Genomic DNA, 16,084 nt, shown 5'->3' with positions numbered 1-16,084 from the left:
CCGCTGCCATATACCACTTATCCATCGCCATCACGATAATCCGAGTCCACCTCCATCACCGATTCGCCACCAGTCCGAGTTCCACCGTCCTACATATATCCCCCACCAGTCTGAGTTTCCACCAGATTCATCTCCACCACCAGTCCTAGTCCAAGTCCAGTATTTGTTGCTTTGTTTTCGAGTTCCAGCTCACGCGATACTCCGAGGCGTGACAGAATAGGACTCCTGAGATTCCGTGCTACCCGCAGAAGAAAAATAGTTCCAAACTCAAAAAAATTCAGAGTGTGCTCCTCTGATGTAGGGTAGAACCCTAGTGGCCAGATGTTTCACGAAAGGAGCGAATCCCGCGATGAACACGAAGGGAAACACGAGGGAAACACGAGAGAAATCACTCAACCAACAAGAATAGATCACACATGCGCTAGATCCTCGAAACACAAAGAGATACACGATCCAAATCCAACAAAGGACGATACATAGGGTAACCGGTTCTTCTCCTAGAAGGATGTCTTGAATCCACAAGGGGATGTTCCCGTAAAGGGGTCTTGAAATCCAAGGTGATCTTCTCCGTAGAGGGGCCGCGGTCTCTCTCGTGGAGTAGATCCATAATGGATGAGCAAAGCTCTATCTCACATATGAGCTAATCCTTTGCTAACCCTAAAACGTAGGTGGAGGGGGAGTATATATAGTCTAAGGGGCGAAGGGGTACATGGGCCACGGCCAAACTGCGCTGCACGCAGGCAGGGGGGGCGGATGTCCGGACGTCGTGCCGGATGTCCGGGCATTCCGGAGACGCCGGATGTCCGGGCGCTGGGGCCGGATGTCCGGGCTGGCAGGGTCCAACCTTGTTGCTCTCTGGAATGGCGGGGTCCGGATTTCTGGGCAGGAGGCCGGATGTCCGAGGGCTCGGGACGCGCCCGATGTCCGGGCTGGTTGCCGGATGTCCGGGGGCTCAGGAACGGCCGGATGTCCGGGCTGGCGAGGCCTGATGTCCGGCGCCTGGGAGCTTTTCTCCATCTTCTTCGGTCGTCGCTTCCATGCTTCCCTCGCGGATGGTGTAGTTGTTCCTTGGCGCTTGCACTCCTCCTCAACATCCGTGAAGCTCCGAAAATACCTATGCATGCACACGGGAGAAGTGTCAAGTAGTATTCCATCCTCGAAGGGGTCAAGTGAGCACGTGTAAAGGAGATGATTCACCTTTATGTATCTGAAGTAGATGTCACACGTGTCACTTGCCAAACGGACTCTTGACATGGTGATGTCCATAGGATGCTCAGCATCATCTCCCCTCCCTTGGGAAAGATCCGACCTCAGATCGAAATCCAAATCACCATGGGAAAGAGATGGCGTCGCCGTGTAGGAGTGGTCGATCACCAAGTTCTCGTCATCTTGAAGCTCAAAATGGGCACTCTCCAATGCCGCACCATCTTGGGATTCCTTGAAAGCATGTTCTTGTGCGTCCATCACAATGCCGAAGTACAAGCAAGTGCGATGTAGAATCGTCGTGGTGGAAAGTGGTTCGCTCTCAAGAGCTCGGATTGTCAACTCACGTGACGTGGAAGTTGACACGAAGTCCAAGTATCCTACACATGCACACAACAAAACAAAGAATGTATGCGCATGGTAGATTAACACATCATCCATCATGATGGTTCTCTTCTCTTGCACATAACCATTAGAAGCACAAGTGCATGAACAATATGATGCAACAATGGCAATATTCATGGCACGATGTATATGGTGCAAAGAAGGAAGACAAGCATGCTTCACAAAAAATATGTCAAAATCTCCAAATATATGCGAGAATGCTATGGGGGCAATCTCATTAGCAAAACTAAAATCATTGGTGCACTCAATACATGGGAAATCATCTAGCATGATAGAGGCAACACATGGAGATATATGACAAGAAGCAATAACAATCATGTGCAAAACATGTAGGTGGTTGTCATCAACCGCATGAAAGGAGAAGTATGAATCATTGGTGATGCAACAAGGCAAGCAAGCATAGTAATCAAGTCGTGCAAGATAGTGGAGCGAAGATGCAACACACTATAGTAAATCATGGCAAGCATGTCATGTGAGCGAATAATAGGCATAGACAATGCACATGACATATCGTAAGCACGAACACAAAGCAAGATCATAGTATCATCATAGGAATGGGGCACAAAGCAATCATGGCAATAACAAACAATATCTCCACCACGCTTGCAAATACACATACAAGTATGAGAATCAATTATCATGTGTAATGCAAAGCATGGGTCACAAATGCATAGCGAAGGCATAGTAATGAGCATATCATGCAAAGTGAACATGGCAAAATGGGCATATAATATCTAGTGGACAATAACCCATAGCCAAGTGAGGGCCAAGTAGAAGAAATGCGCGAAGTATTTGCGCGAAAAGAGCGGTGGGAAAGGAAATTCATGGGATTCCAAGTCATCATTGCTCCCTAGAGCTCGTTTTGTCAACTCGTGGGATTGCGAGGTTGACAAGAATTCGTGGGTACCTACACAAAAGAGACACAAACGAAAGAGATTGTGTGTGTGGTAAATGTACACATCATCCATCATGATGTGTTTGTGCACGTGAGAGTTAGCACAAGATAAGCGTCGCTCAAAGAAATTTGAAGCATGGTATAAGAACATGTCATCCATCATGAAAGAATAGTTATTGTGTATGACACGATGGGGGTGCAAATTGAGCATACAAGTATGAGGATCATGCAATGGATGGGATGAATCAAAGTCTCCTAGAATGTATGAGGAAACTATGGGGGTCTCCTCATGAGCAATATTGTTAACATCACAGGGAGAAAATGGACAACATCCAAAACAATGCATATCCGAAGCTAGGTGTTCATGGCATGGCATATGAGATAAATGATGCAAAGGGAGCATATCAATATCATCACAAGAAAAACAAATGCCGATAACCATGGGCTTGCCATCTATGCCATAAGTGCAAATTGGGTTAATCTTAATGGCATATGCGTAGTCACTATGAAGAGATTGCAAATATGACATGTGGTCGATCTCATGCATAGCATATGACAAGTCAAGCGGATTGGCAAACATGATGTGACCAAGAGAATTAGCACAAGAAATCCTATGTAACATGGCATCACAACTAATAGACTTCACATGGCAATCATCATACTCATCATAAATGGGTAAATCATCGCATGGGGAAGTCACACTAGCATGAAGCATGGAAATAGGCTGATCAACATCATGCGAGCAATCAATGTCAAGAATGTCCACTAGTGGGACTAGAGCATCACCTTCACCTATGTTACCTTTGTCATTCCACTCATGTGGTGTAGGTGAGGTGGGTAAGACCGAATGGTGTTCAAGATCATCATTGTGATGGGACCATGTGGGGGTGCATCATATTCCACCATGGCCATCGTCTTGTCCAAAGGTAGGACGAAGTCATCGAGAATCGGCGCGTCATCATGTAAGGGACCTAGCACCAAATGAGAAGACACAATAGAGGTAGAGGTCAAGTCGTTAGTGTTGAAAGTGGCCTCACATGACCTATCAACTATCTCACTCTCTCTATGTGGCGGTTCACTCACTCCCTCAAAATAGGTGCACTCAAACTCACATATGATGGAGTCACTCATCTCACTCAAGTGGTGGGGGTTGTGGCTCTCCTCACATGGGAATTGTGGCAACACATATATGTGGCTAGTGGTGAAGTCACTCTCACTCTCAATATGGTGGCACAAGTCACTCAGGTCATCATACGTCGCCGTGGTCGAAGGGAAAATCCCATGCTCAACCATCTCGTTGTCGTTGCCGTGGATGAAGGCCGAAGATGGCACATCATCACTCTCGCCTCCTAAGATGGAAGCATCCTCCCTGCTCGTCACCATGTCGCATGCCTCCCAAGCATGTTCCTTGATTGGCTCCATAGTCGTAGTCGTCGCCGCACCGTCTTGAAAAAGAGTCATGGAGGACTCGGCATCATCAATGCCATAAAGAGGGATAGCGGTGAAGTCGAACTTGGGAGCATCGTCTTGGAGCTCGTAGGGCTTGGACATCTTGGTGGTACTAGCCTCATGCTCATCTTCTTGGAGCTTCTTCGAGAAGTGTGCTTGGGGTCGAGAAGCCTTGGCCTTCATGAGTTCTTGTTCCGCCTTGAGAGCACCAATGTAGTTGTCGTCGAGGGACTTGTAGTTCTCGAGGAAGATCGTCTTGGAGATGTCATTGTGTAATCCCATCATGAAGTGGAACTTCATCGAAATGGGGTCGTCCACGCCGGCTCGTCGCAAGGCAATCTTCATCTCCTTGAAGTACTCGTTGATGGACTTGGATCCTTGGATGGTGTTCTCCAATTGGCGTTGAACTTGTTCCGTGTAGGTTGGAGGCACAAACTCTCACCGCAAAGCTCTCTTCGTCTTGGGCCAACTCATGTTGTAGGTCTCCGAAGGTGCGTGAAGCCAACATGTGGACGCGTAGTCGTGGAGGTTTCTTGTGGCGCACTTCACTTGATCTTCGGGAGGAACTTGATGTAGCTTGAGGTAGTCGTCCATCAAACGCTCCCACTCGAGATACTCCTCGGGTTCTCGAGTCCCATAGAAAGGAATCTCATGGTCGATGCCGAGGTTGTAGTAGCTCGTGGAGGTCGCGGACTTCAGCTTGGGGAGCTTCTCTTGAGCGTAGTTTTGGGGTGCTTGTTGGCGAAGATGCCGTATATCCTAAGGCGAAGATGCCTTGAAGTCGCTTGGCGAAGATGCCAAGGGAGATGGTGAAGTCGTTGAGCGGTTGTTGGTGTTGAGCTCTTGACCTTCACGTTCGTGGTGGTGATGGTGTCGATGCCGATGTGACCTTGCCGGAGATGGTAACTCGGAGGCATGTTCTCTTGAGCGTCTTCTCGAAGATGAGGAAGACCGCTTGTAGGACTTGATGAGGGCTTTGATCTCCTCCATTTGAGCTTGCATCTTGGCGTCGGTGGAGTTGTTCGCGCAATCGACCTCATCGTTGTTGTTGTAGACCGAAGATGAAATGCCTTGCCTATCCATCACTCCAAGAGAAAAATGTGAGTGGTAGAAAGAGAAGAACGAATACCAAATGTACCTTGACCGAAGTTGAAAGTGGATCAATGATCACTCCAATGTGGACAAGGAAATAGCACAATTGGTACCAATTCTTGTCGATTTCTCACACCTACACAAATAAGGCTTATGGTGGAGCTCGGTGAGGATAGTGGCACAAAAATTTAATGCAAAATGTTAGCAAGAGTCAATAATGTTGAAAGAGATTCACAAATTCGCAAGTGAAACTAGTACAGCAATAGCAATATGTGGCACACGGAAACACACGCACGGATAGATAAATGGGGTCGTGCAACCAAGGATGAGCACAAAATGTGGAATCCACGGAAAACGCTCATGTTGCACAAATCAAGAGAGACGCTAGCACGATTTCTCTATAGGCGGATACGACACTTGTGCACAACCTATAAGATGCAAAATGGATAACTTTCTATCCCAAGTATGCTATGTGTATGATGTTCCGGTGGTATGATCCAAGATGATCTTATAGGCAATGTGGTATGATGCTATGGCACTTGCTTACAAGCTTCTTTTCTTTTTCTCTTTTGCTTAAAAGCTTTATTATCTTTTTTTGTATGGCCACTTTGTGAAATGCACAAACCAAGATAGCTATTGTGTATATGCGGGAACAAACTTGAGGCACAAGGGATGATATGATACCGATATGATATGGTATGTATGCAATGTATGGTGTAGATCACTAATGTGCACAAGTAACATTGCCGGCGATACTCAAATGGCTAGTCTTGATAGGCAAGTAACGCAAAATGGGCTAGGGGTTAACAATGCAATGGCAAGGGAATATACAATGGAGGGATACCATGATATCGAGATGATATGCAGGTTACCATCCTTGGTGACGATGAGTGGCGGTGATCTTGATGGAGATACCAAGATGATGGAGACTCGTCCCTAAGTAGCTGAAACACCTTAGGAAACGGAAAAACTGCGAACTCAAAATCTCAAATGTCAAATGGTGGTAGCGGGAATGCGGTGGTGGTTGCGGAAGCTCAATGGGATTGCGGAAATGGCAATGATGGGTTCTGGAGTACGCAATGCGGAATTCGAGAGTCAGGTGGTGGACTATACACGGTGTCGGAGTTGGAAGCACGGTCCCTAAGTAGCCGAAACACCTTAGGAGACACAACTCACAACACAAACAAAATTGGGTTATATGGGTTGGTGGAAGTGTATGGTGGTTAAGCCTATGTGGGAGTTATGGTGGTGGTTAATGAAGAAGCAACCGTCCCTATGTAGCCTAGACACCTTAGGAGACTCAAATCACTCCTCAAGAAACTACTAATGCGATGGGGAACAAAATTGGTTAGGTTGCGGAAGTCGGTGGTGGTTATGCGGAGGTTGTGGTGGAAGCCCTAGGCGAAGATGCCAAAGTTCCAAAAATTTCATGGAGTCAAGTGGTGGTGGTAGTATTTTTATGGGATGGGGGATGTCAATAGCTTCAAAACGAGCTAAAGAACATCAAAAACGGAATCCGTATGAATTAGTTATGCACAAAACGGTGAAACGGGAAAAGCTGAAATCCCAGGGGTCGGACATCCGGGGCTCGGGCCGGATATCCGGGACCTGATGTCCAGAACCGCGCGCGAAATGCGCTCCAGGAGCCCGATGTCCGGGCTAATGGCCGAATTTCCGGGGCGGCCGGATGTCCGGGGCTCGGGCCAGATGTCCGGGCTCCAAATCCGAGGATGAACTCGAGGAACTCGATTTGGGGGCGGAAATTGATGATTTCAAGGTCAAAATTGGAGAGATTTCGTGGATGGAAAGTGGGGAAACTTGGGGAAATGCTAGATCCACTCGAAACCAAGCAAATCCATGGATCAAAATCAACAAAACATCATCACACCGACAAATCACAAAAAAATTTGGGGCTATTTTTGGTGGGGATTTTCGAATTTGGGGAAGAACACAACAAAATTAGGCTAGAAAACACAACAGGGAGGCTCCGAAATCGTGATCAACATGGCTCATGATACCAAGATGATGTAGGATAGAACCCTAGTGGCCCGATCTTTCACGAAAGGAGCGAATCCCGCGATGAACACGAAGGGAAACACGAGAGAAATCACTCAACCAACAAGAATAGATCACACATGCGCTAGATCCTCGAAACACAAAGAGATACACGATCCAAATCCAACAAAGGACGATACATAGGGTAACCGGTTCTTCTCCTAGAAGGAGGTCTTGAATCCACAAGGGGATCTTCCCGTAAAGAGGTCTTGAAATCCAAGGTGATCTTCTCCGTAGAGGGGCTACGGTCTCTCTCGTGGAGTAGATCCATAATGGATGAGCAAAGCTCTATCTCACATATGAGCTAATCCTTTGCTAACCCTAAAACGTAGGTGGAGGGGGAGTATATATAGTCTAAGGGGCGAAGGGGTACACGGGCCACGGCCCAGCTGCACTGCACGCAGGCAGGGGGGGCCGGATGTCCGTGCCTTCCGGAGACGCCGGATGTCCGGGCACTGGGGCCGGATGTCCGGGCTGGCAGGGTCCAACCTTGTTGTTCTCTGGAATGGCGGGGTCCGGATTTCTGGGCAGGAGGCCGGATGTCCGGGGGCTCGGGAACGGCCGGATGTCTGGGCTGGCAAGGCCGGATGTCCGGGGCCTGGGAGCTTTTCTCCATATTCTTCGGTCGTCGCTTCCATGCTTTCCTCGCGGATGGTGTAGTTGATCCTTGGCGCTTGCACTCCTCCTCAACATCCGTGAAGCTCCGACAATACCTATGCATGCACACGGGAGAAATGTCAAGTAGTATTCCATCCTCGAAGGGGTCAAGTGAGCACGTGTAAAGGAGATGATTCACCTTTATGTATGTGAAGTAGATGTCGCACGTGTCACTTGCCAAACGGACTCTTGACATGGTGATGTCCATAGGATGCTCCGCATCATCCTCCCTTGTTTACGTGCAGCGCCGTGATTTTGTTAGTGTTCTAGGCTCACGTCTCTAGCACGGTCTAGCCTAGGACCAGCACAGTACTGTTGTTGAGCATTTATTCAACTTTGCATCTCTGAATTGATTATTGCTGACCCTTTTTGCTACCATATTATAAGCCTTCCTAGCTCCACATACATCTACTCATGCGTTTGACTCTCCCTGGTAATCGCTCTATCCAAGCTTTGAGAGTTTTGACTATGACCGTTGCCGATCACCGCCTACTGCTGGGTAAGAACTAGTAAGAATTTGAGATTTGCTTAACGGATTTGTGACATCCACCACCACCTCTTGTTAGCATTCTATAGGATCATATTCTTGTGTGTTTCTATTGCTGCTAACCATGGCAGGATCATAAGCCGACGAGACTGACTGGGAGACCATGACGAACAAAGAGTTACATGATAAGTTTTAGCAAATGATGAGTGGACAGGTGGAAGATTTGCTAAACAGATTTGAAGAGGCCATGGAGAAGATAGATGGCATTGAGAAGGCGTTCGAAACAAAGCTCGATAACAAGTTTAATGAATTGCTCGCGCGTCTTCCACCACCCGCTGCGCCTGTCGCACCTCTACAACAACAACATCGTCTTCCAAATCAAGTGGGACGAGCACAACGCCTTCCCATTGAGCCTGGTCAAACTTCTGGTGCTGCTATACCTACTGTTGGTGCTTCTGTCGCTCCTGCTGCTACTGCAGAGGTGGAGGACCATTACAAGGATGAGGTTGATCAAAATCGGAACTACGTGCAACCACCAGGACCACCACCACTAGGTCGTCCTCATGCATATCATCGCAACGGTAGGGCTGCACCACCACCTGAGGTACATGACCATCTTCCTAAACTAAAATTGAATATTCCACCATTTGAGGGTAGATATGTTCCTGATATATATCTTACTTGGGAGTTAGAAACTGAACAATGATTTACATGTTTACAACATCCCGAGGATAGACGTGTTCCTGCTGCTGTTTGTGCTTTCACTAGCTTTGCATGTGTTTGGTGGTCTGAACATTGTAGATTATATCCTATTCCAGCTACTTGGGCTGCATTGAAAACTGCTATGCGTACTCGTTGGGTTACACCATATTATCAACGTGAATTACTTCAAAAATTGCACCGCTTAAGACGAGGAAAAAATTCTATAGAAGAATATTATCAGGAATTACAAACTGGACTTATTAGATGTGGTATTATTGAGGAGAATGAAGCTATGCTTGCATGTTTTATGGGTGGATTAAATAAAGAGATTCAGACCATTCTATAGTATAAGGAGTATACTAATATCACTCGTTTATTCCATCGTGCTTGTAAAGATGAACGTGAAGTGCAGGATCGACAGGCATTGGCACGAACTATCTTTTCTGCAGATCGATCTTCATCATGGACACCATGTGCATCCTCTATTTTCACTGCACCGGCACCTCCATCAGGTGCCACCTCCAGCCATGATTCAAGAAAGCAGGCACAACCACCACTATCTACTAGGAGCACACCTGCCGGGCCTGCGCAGAGCTCTTCTTCTTCCATGGCATCAACAGGGCACACAAGTGATATTATTTCTCGTTGTTGTAAGGGAACAGGACATTTTGCGAGAGAATGCCAATCTCAGCGTGTGATGATTGCTACTGAGGATGGTGGGTATGAGTTCGCTAGTGACTATGATGAGGAGACATTAGCTCTTATTACACGTGAAGAACACGGTGGAGATGATTCTGATCATGAGACGCAATACATGGCTCCTGAAGATGGTGACAGGTATGAATGTTTAGTTGCCCAGCGTGTTTTGACAAGCTGAGCAAAATCAGAGGCATAATTTGTTCCATACAAAGGGAGTTGTGAAGGAACGTTCTGTTCGTGTCATCATAGATGGAGGGAGCTGCAACAACTTGGCTAGCATGGAGATGGTGGAGAAGCTACCTCTCACCACAATACCACATCCACATCCTTACTACATCCAATGGTTCAACAACAACGACAAGGTTAAGGTAACACATATTGTTCGTGTGCATTTTAGTATCTCTACATATGCTGATTATGTTGATTGTGATGTGGTACCTATGCAAGCATCTTCCTTATTACTTGGTAGACCATGGCAATTTGATAAAAATTCTGTACACCATGGTAGAAACAATCAGTATACTCTTGTTCATAAGGATACAAATATTACTTTGCTTCCTATGACTCCTGATTCCATTTTGAAAGATGATATTAATAGAGCTAATAAAGCAAAACAGGAGAAAAATAAAAGTGAAAACCAGATTGTGGCAAAAGAATTTGAGCAACAAATGCAGCCTAATAATAAACAATCTAGTGTTGCTTCTGAAATTAAATTGAAAAGTGCATGTTTACTTGCCACCAAATCTGATATTGATGATTTAGATTTTAGCAAATCTGTTTGCTATGCTTTTGTGTGCAAAGAGGCATTGTTTTCATTCGAGGACGTGCCTTCCTCTTTGCCTCCTGTTGTCACTAACATTTTGCAGGAGTTCGCTGACGTCTTTCCACAAGACGTGCCACCGGGATTACCACCTATTCGAGGGATTGAGCATCAAATTGACTTAATTCCCGGTGCATCATTACCCAACCGTGCACCATACCGTACCAATCGAGAGGAGACGAAGGAGATTATGCGTCAAGTACAAGAACTGCTTGACAAAGGTTATATACGTGAATCCTTTAGTCCTTGTGCTGTTCCTATCATTTTAGTGCCGAAAAAGGATGGTACGTCGCGTATGTGTGTTCATTGTAGTGGCATTAATAATATTACTATGCGTTATCGTCATCCTATTCCTAGGCTAGACGACATGCTTGATGAATTGAGTGGCTCTACAATATTCTCCAAAGATGATTTGCGTAGTGGATACCATCAAATTCGTATGAAATTGGGAGATGAATGGAAAACGGCATTTAAAACTAAGTTTGGTTTATATGAGTGGTTAGTCATGCCTTTTGGGTTAAGTAATGCACCTAGTACTTTCATGAGACTAATGAACGAAGTTTTACGTGCTTTCATTGGACGATTTGTGGTAGTCTATTTTGATGATATACTGATTTATAGCAAATCTTTGGAGGAACATTTGGAACATTTACGTGCTGTTTTTATTGCTCTACGTGATGCACGTTTGTTTGGTAACCTTGGAAAGTGCACCTTTTCACCAACCGAGTATCTTTTCTTGGCTATGTTGTTAGTCCACAGGGAATTGAAGTTGATAAAGCCAATATTGAAGCTATTGAGAGTTGGGCGCAGCCCAAAATGGTCACACAAGTGAGGAGTTTCCTTGGCCTCGCTGGTTTCTATAGGCGTTTTGTGAGAGATTTCAGCACCATTGCTGTACCTCTCAACGAGCTTACAAAGAAGGATGTGCCTTTTGTTTGGGGTACCGCACAGAAAGAAGCCTTCACGGTATTGAAAGACAAGTTGACACATGCTCCTTTACTCTAACTTCCTGATTTCAATAAGACTTTTGAGCTTGAATGTGTTGCTAGTGGAATTGGATTAGGAGGTGTGTTATTACAAGATGGCAAACCTATTGCATACTTTTCTGAAAAATTGAGTGGGCCTAGTCTGAACTATTCTACTTATGATAAAGAATTATATGCTCTTGTTCGGACCTTAGAAACATGGCAACATTATTTTTGGCCAAAGGAATTTGTTATACATTCTGATCATGAATCTTTCAAACACATTAAAAGTCAGGCAAAACTGAACCGTAGACATGCTAAATGGGTTGAATTCATTGAAACTTTCCCTTATGTCATTAAACATAAGAAGGGTAAAGAAAATGTTATTGCTGATGCATTGTCTCGTTGTTATACTATGCTTTCACAACTTGACTTTAAAATATTTAGTTTGGAGACCATCAAAGATCAATATGTGCATGATGCTGAATTTAAAGATGTATTGCAGAATTGTAAGGAAGGGGGAACTTGGAACAAGTTCGTTCTTAACGATGGATTTGTATTTCGTGCTAACAAGCTATGCATTCCAGCTAGCTCTGTTCGTCTTTTGTTGTTGCAGGAGGCGCATGGAGGAGGATTAATGGGACACTTTGGCCTGAAGAAGACGGAGGCCGTACTTGCTACACATTTCTTTTGGCCAAAGAAGAGATGGGATGTTGAGCGTTCTGTTGCTCGCTGAACTACATGTCAAAAAGCTAAGTCATGACTCAATCCTCATGGTTTACATATGCCTTTGCCTGTAACTAGTGTTCCTTGGGAGGATATATCTATGGACTTTGTTTTAGGTTTACCTCGAACAAACAAGGGGAGGGATAGCATATTTGTTGTCGTGGATAGGTTCTCGAAAATGGCACCCTTTATACCATGTCATAAAAGGGATGATGCTGTTAATGTTGCTGATTTGTTCTTTCATGAAATTATTCACTTGCATGGTGTGCCAAATACTATTGTTTCAGATCGTGATACTAAATTTCTTAGCCACTTTTGGAGATGTTTATGGGCTAAGTTGGGGACTAAACTGCTTTTTAGTACTACTTGCCACCCCCAAACTGATGGACAAATTGAAGTAGTCAATAGAACATTGTCTACTATGCTTAGGGCTGTTTTGAAGAATAACAAGAAAACGTGGGAAGAATGCTTGCCTCATATTGAATTTGCTTATAATCGTTCTTTGCATTCTACTACTGAGATGTGCCCTTTTGAAATTGTGTATGGTTTCCTACCTCGTGCACCTATTGATTTGTTGCCTCTTCCATCTTCGGAGAAGGTTAATTTTGATGCTAAAGAACGTGTTGAATTGATTTTAAAAATGCATGAGTTAACTAAGGAAAACATTGACTGTATGAATGCTAAATATAAACTTGCTGGAGATAAGGGTAGAAAACATGTTGTGTTTCCACCTGGAGATCCTGTTTGGTTACATTTGCGAAAGGATAGATTTCCTAATTTGCGCAAATCAAAGCTAAAGCCACGTGCTGATGGTCCTTTTAAGGTGTTAGAGAAAATAAATGATAATGCATACAAACTGATGCGGAGCATCCCAAGGCCATCCCCATGGACCTACCTACATCTCCCACGACACCACTTGGGCCATGACAAGAGCCCGTGCGAGAGCCATTGAGAATGAGGTTAACTCTCTCCTTGTTGAACTTCCCTTCTACCCACTGGAGACATGGCTACTACCTCCAATAGAGATGCTTTGTGTGCTTAGGTACCATGTAAGCGACCAAGGAGAAGTCATGATGCAAGAAGGACATCAAGAGCATGAAGAACATCATCCTAGCTGAGAAGTCCAGGAACAACCGCCCATGCACCGCCCAACTTCCGCCTGGGCGGTACAACCAGTCGGCCACCGGTCAACTACCGGTCAAGCTCCTGACATCAAGCGGTGCAAGGCCGGTACACCACCGGTTTATCCTTGCAACAGCCACCAGACCGGTACAACCGCCCCGCGTACCGGTACAACGACTGAGCGCATCCGGGAACGCCTCCAGGAAACAGTACCTGAACTCCCAGCGGTACAACCGCCCCATGACCGGTACAACCGCCCTGCCTACGCGCAGCAACAAGGGCTTCACCCCATGTATCCCCCAACTTACCCCCCTTGGACTATATCTACCTGTCCCTTAGCTCCGTACTAGGGTTAGCAAATGTTTAGCTCAGATTTGTGAGAGAGCTTTGCTCATCCACTTGGTTACCTTCTCCTCGGAGATTCGAGCCTCCACCGAAGAAGATCCCCCAAGCGGATTCAAGCTCCCTTTACGGGAAGATCCCCTTGTGGATTCAAGACCTCCTCATTGAGAAGAACCGGTTACCGTGTATCGTCCCTAGTTGTCCGTGGATTCGTGTATCGCCCTATGTACTCGAGGATCTAGCCCATGTGTGCCTTATTCGTGTCGGTTTAGTGATTTCCTCTTGTGTTTTCCTTTCGTTCTTCCTCGCGTTCTTCTTGATTTCCCCAGGATCCGCTCCTTTCGTGAAAGATCGGGCGATTAGGGTCTCTACCCTACATCATCTTGGTATCAGAGCCACGTTGATCATGATTTCGGAGCCTCCCTGTTGTGTTGCTAGCCTTATTTTTTTGTTTTTCATCCTAAATTCGAAAATCCCCACCAAAAATAGCCCCAATTTTTTTGTGATCTGTTGGTTTGACAAAGTTTTGTTGGATTTGATCCGTAGATTTGCTTGGTTTCAAGTGGATCCATCCCAAAAACCCATCCCCGATCCAGATCTTGCGATCTTCCTGACCCCAGCGGTACTACCGCCCCCACGAGCGGAACTACCGCTAAAGCACCAACCGGTACTACCGCCTCCAGAAGCGGTACTATGGCCCAACCCAGTTTCAATTGATACCGACTGGCATCTTTGCCCACCACTTATACACCATCACCACTTCCGCATACTACCCCCATTGTGCCTATTTCGCACTCGACACGTGTTGCCTCTTCGAGGTTTGAGAATTTGAGTGGTGGTACCGTATCCTTTTGTGTTTCGGCTATTTAGGTACGGTTCGGCATCGACAACACCGCCGCTCATCTTCGCCACGGACGCGTCATCAACAAAGACCATCTCGACTACATCATGGTATTCGTGCCACCATTTGACACCATACCGGAAGCAAGACCGGTAACCTCATCTTGTTATTGGACATATCACTCTTGCCATTACATTGATAGCCATCATAGCCTTACTCCTTTGCGTCGCTTACCCATCGAGACTAGCCATTGAGTATTGCCGGCAACGAGACCTGTGCACATTAGTGATCATACTTCCCATAGCTTACATACATCATTGTTGCCTATATTGGTATCATCTCTCGTGTCACAAAGTTGTCATCGCATACTCACTTGCTATCTTGGTTTGTCAAGCATTGCATGAGAAAAGAGCTCAAACATCAAAGAGCCAAACAAGCTTTTAAGCAAAGAGGAAAGATAAGCAAAGAGCTTTTAAGCAAGAACCATAGAATCATACAACATAAGATTGTCATACTCGATCATCTTGGATCGTATCATAGAAACACCTTGCATAGAAAATATTTGGGATAGAAGTCGTTGCATTTTTGCTAAGTAGGTTGTGCACAAGTTCCATTATCCGCCTATCGTGCAATCATGCTAGCGTCTCTCTAGTGTTGTGCAACAAGAGCATTTTTGTGGATTCCACACTTTGGCTCACCCTTGGTTGCACAACCCCACTTATCTTTTTGCGCGTGTGTTTCCGTGTACCTTATATGCTTGGTCTACTTGTTACATTGCATCTTGCGAATCTTTTCCAACATTATTGAAGCTCACTTACAAATTGCATCAAATTTTTGTGCCACCATCCTAACCAAGCTCCACCATAAGCTTTTACTTGTGTAGGTGTGAGAAACCGACGAGAATTCATACCAATTGGGCTATTTCCTTGTCCTACATTGGAGTGATCATCAATTCACTTTCAACTTCGGTCAAGGTACATTTGGTATTCGTTTTCTCGTTCTTCCACTCACACTTGTCTTGGAATGATGGATAGGCCAAGTACTTCTACCAACCCGCTCTTCATGGAGCAAGACGACAACATGAACTCCTTCATCACCAAGAGTCACCTCTTTGGTGCACAACGTGCTTTGCATCAAGAGCAACAAGCTATGAGTGAACGCATCGACAACCTTACTGCCGACTTGTGACTTTTTGAGCAACGTACAAGGTACTACTTCAACCACAAGCTCGACGATCACAAGCAAGAGAATGACGCAAGGATGGACGAGATTTGCGCTTTGTTGCTCAATCGCTCTTCTTCCACTTCAAGAAGGAGCCGTTCAAGTCACCATTCCGACTTCACCCTCTCCGGCTCCAGTACACCGACATCGAACACTCTTCGTCGAGCCGCGTGCAATGAGCGTCAAGAAAAACTCAATCCACTTCGAGACACCGACTCGCAAGAACATCGACGACGTCAAGCCGAAGAAGCCTTTGCGCTAGCTCGAGAACGGCAACAACAACGCCAACATGAAGAGGAAGAACACGCGCTTCTACACCAAAATGCACAAGATGCCGAGGCTCAACGTCAAGAACAACAACTCTGTGACGCTCAAGCACTTGAGGCGCAACAAGCTCTACGCG

This window comes from Triticum urartu, chromosome 1 (assembly GCF_003073215.2).
Source record: "Triticum urartu cultivar G1812 chromosome 1, Tu2.1, whole genome shotgun sequence".
Taxonomy (NCBI): Eukaryota; Viridiplantae; Streptophyta; class Magnoliopsida; order Poales; family Poaceae; genus Triticum; species Triticum urartu.
The sequence above is the reverse complement of the archived record's forward strand: the minus strand, read 5'-3'. Positions refer to the sequence as shown.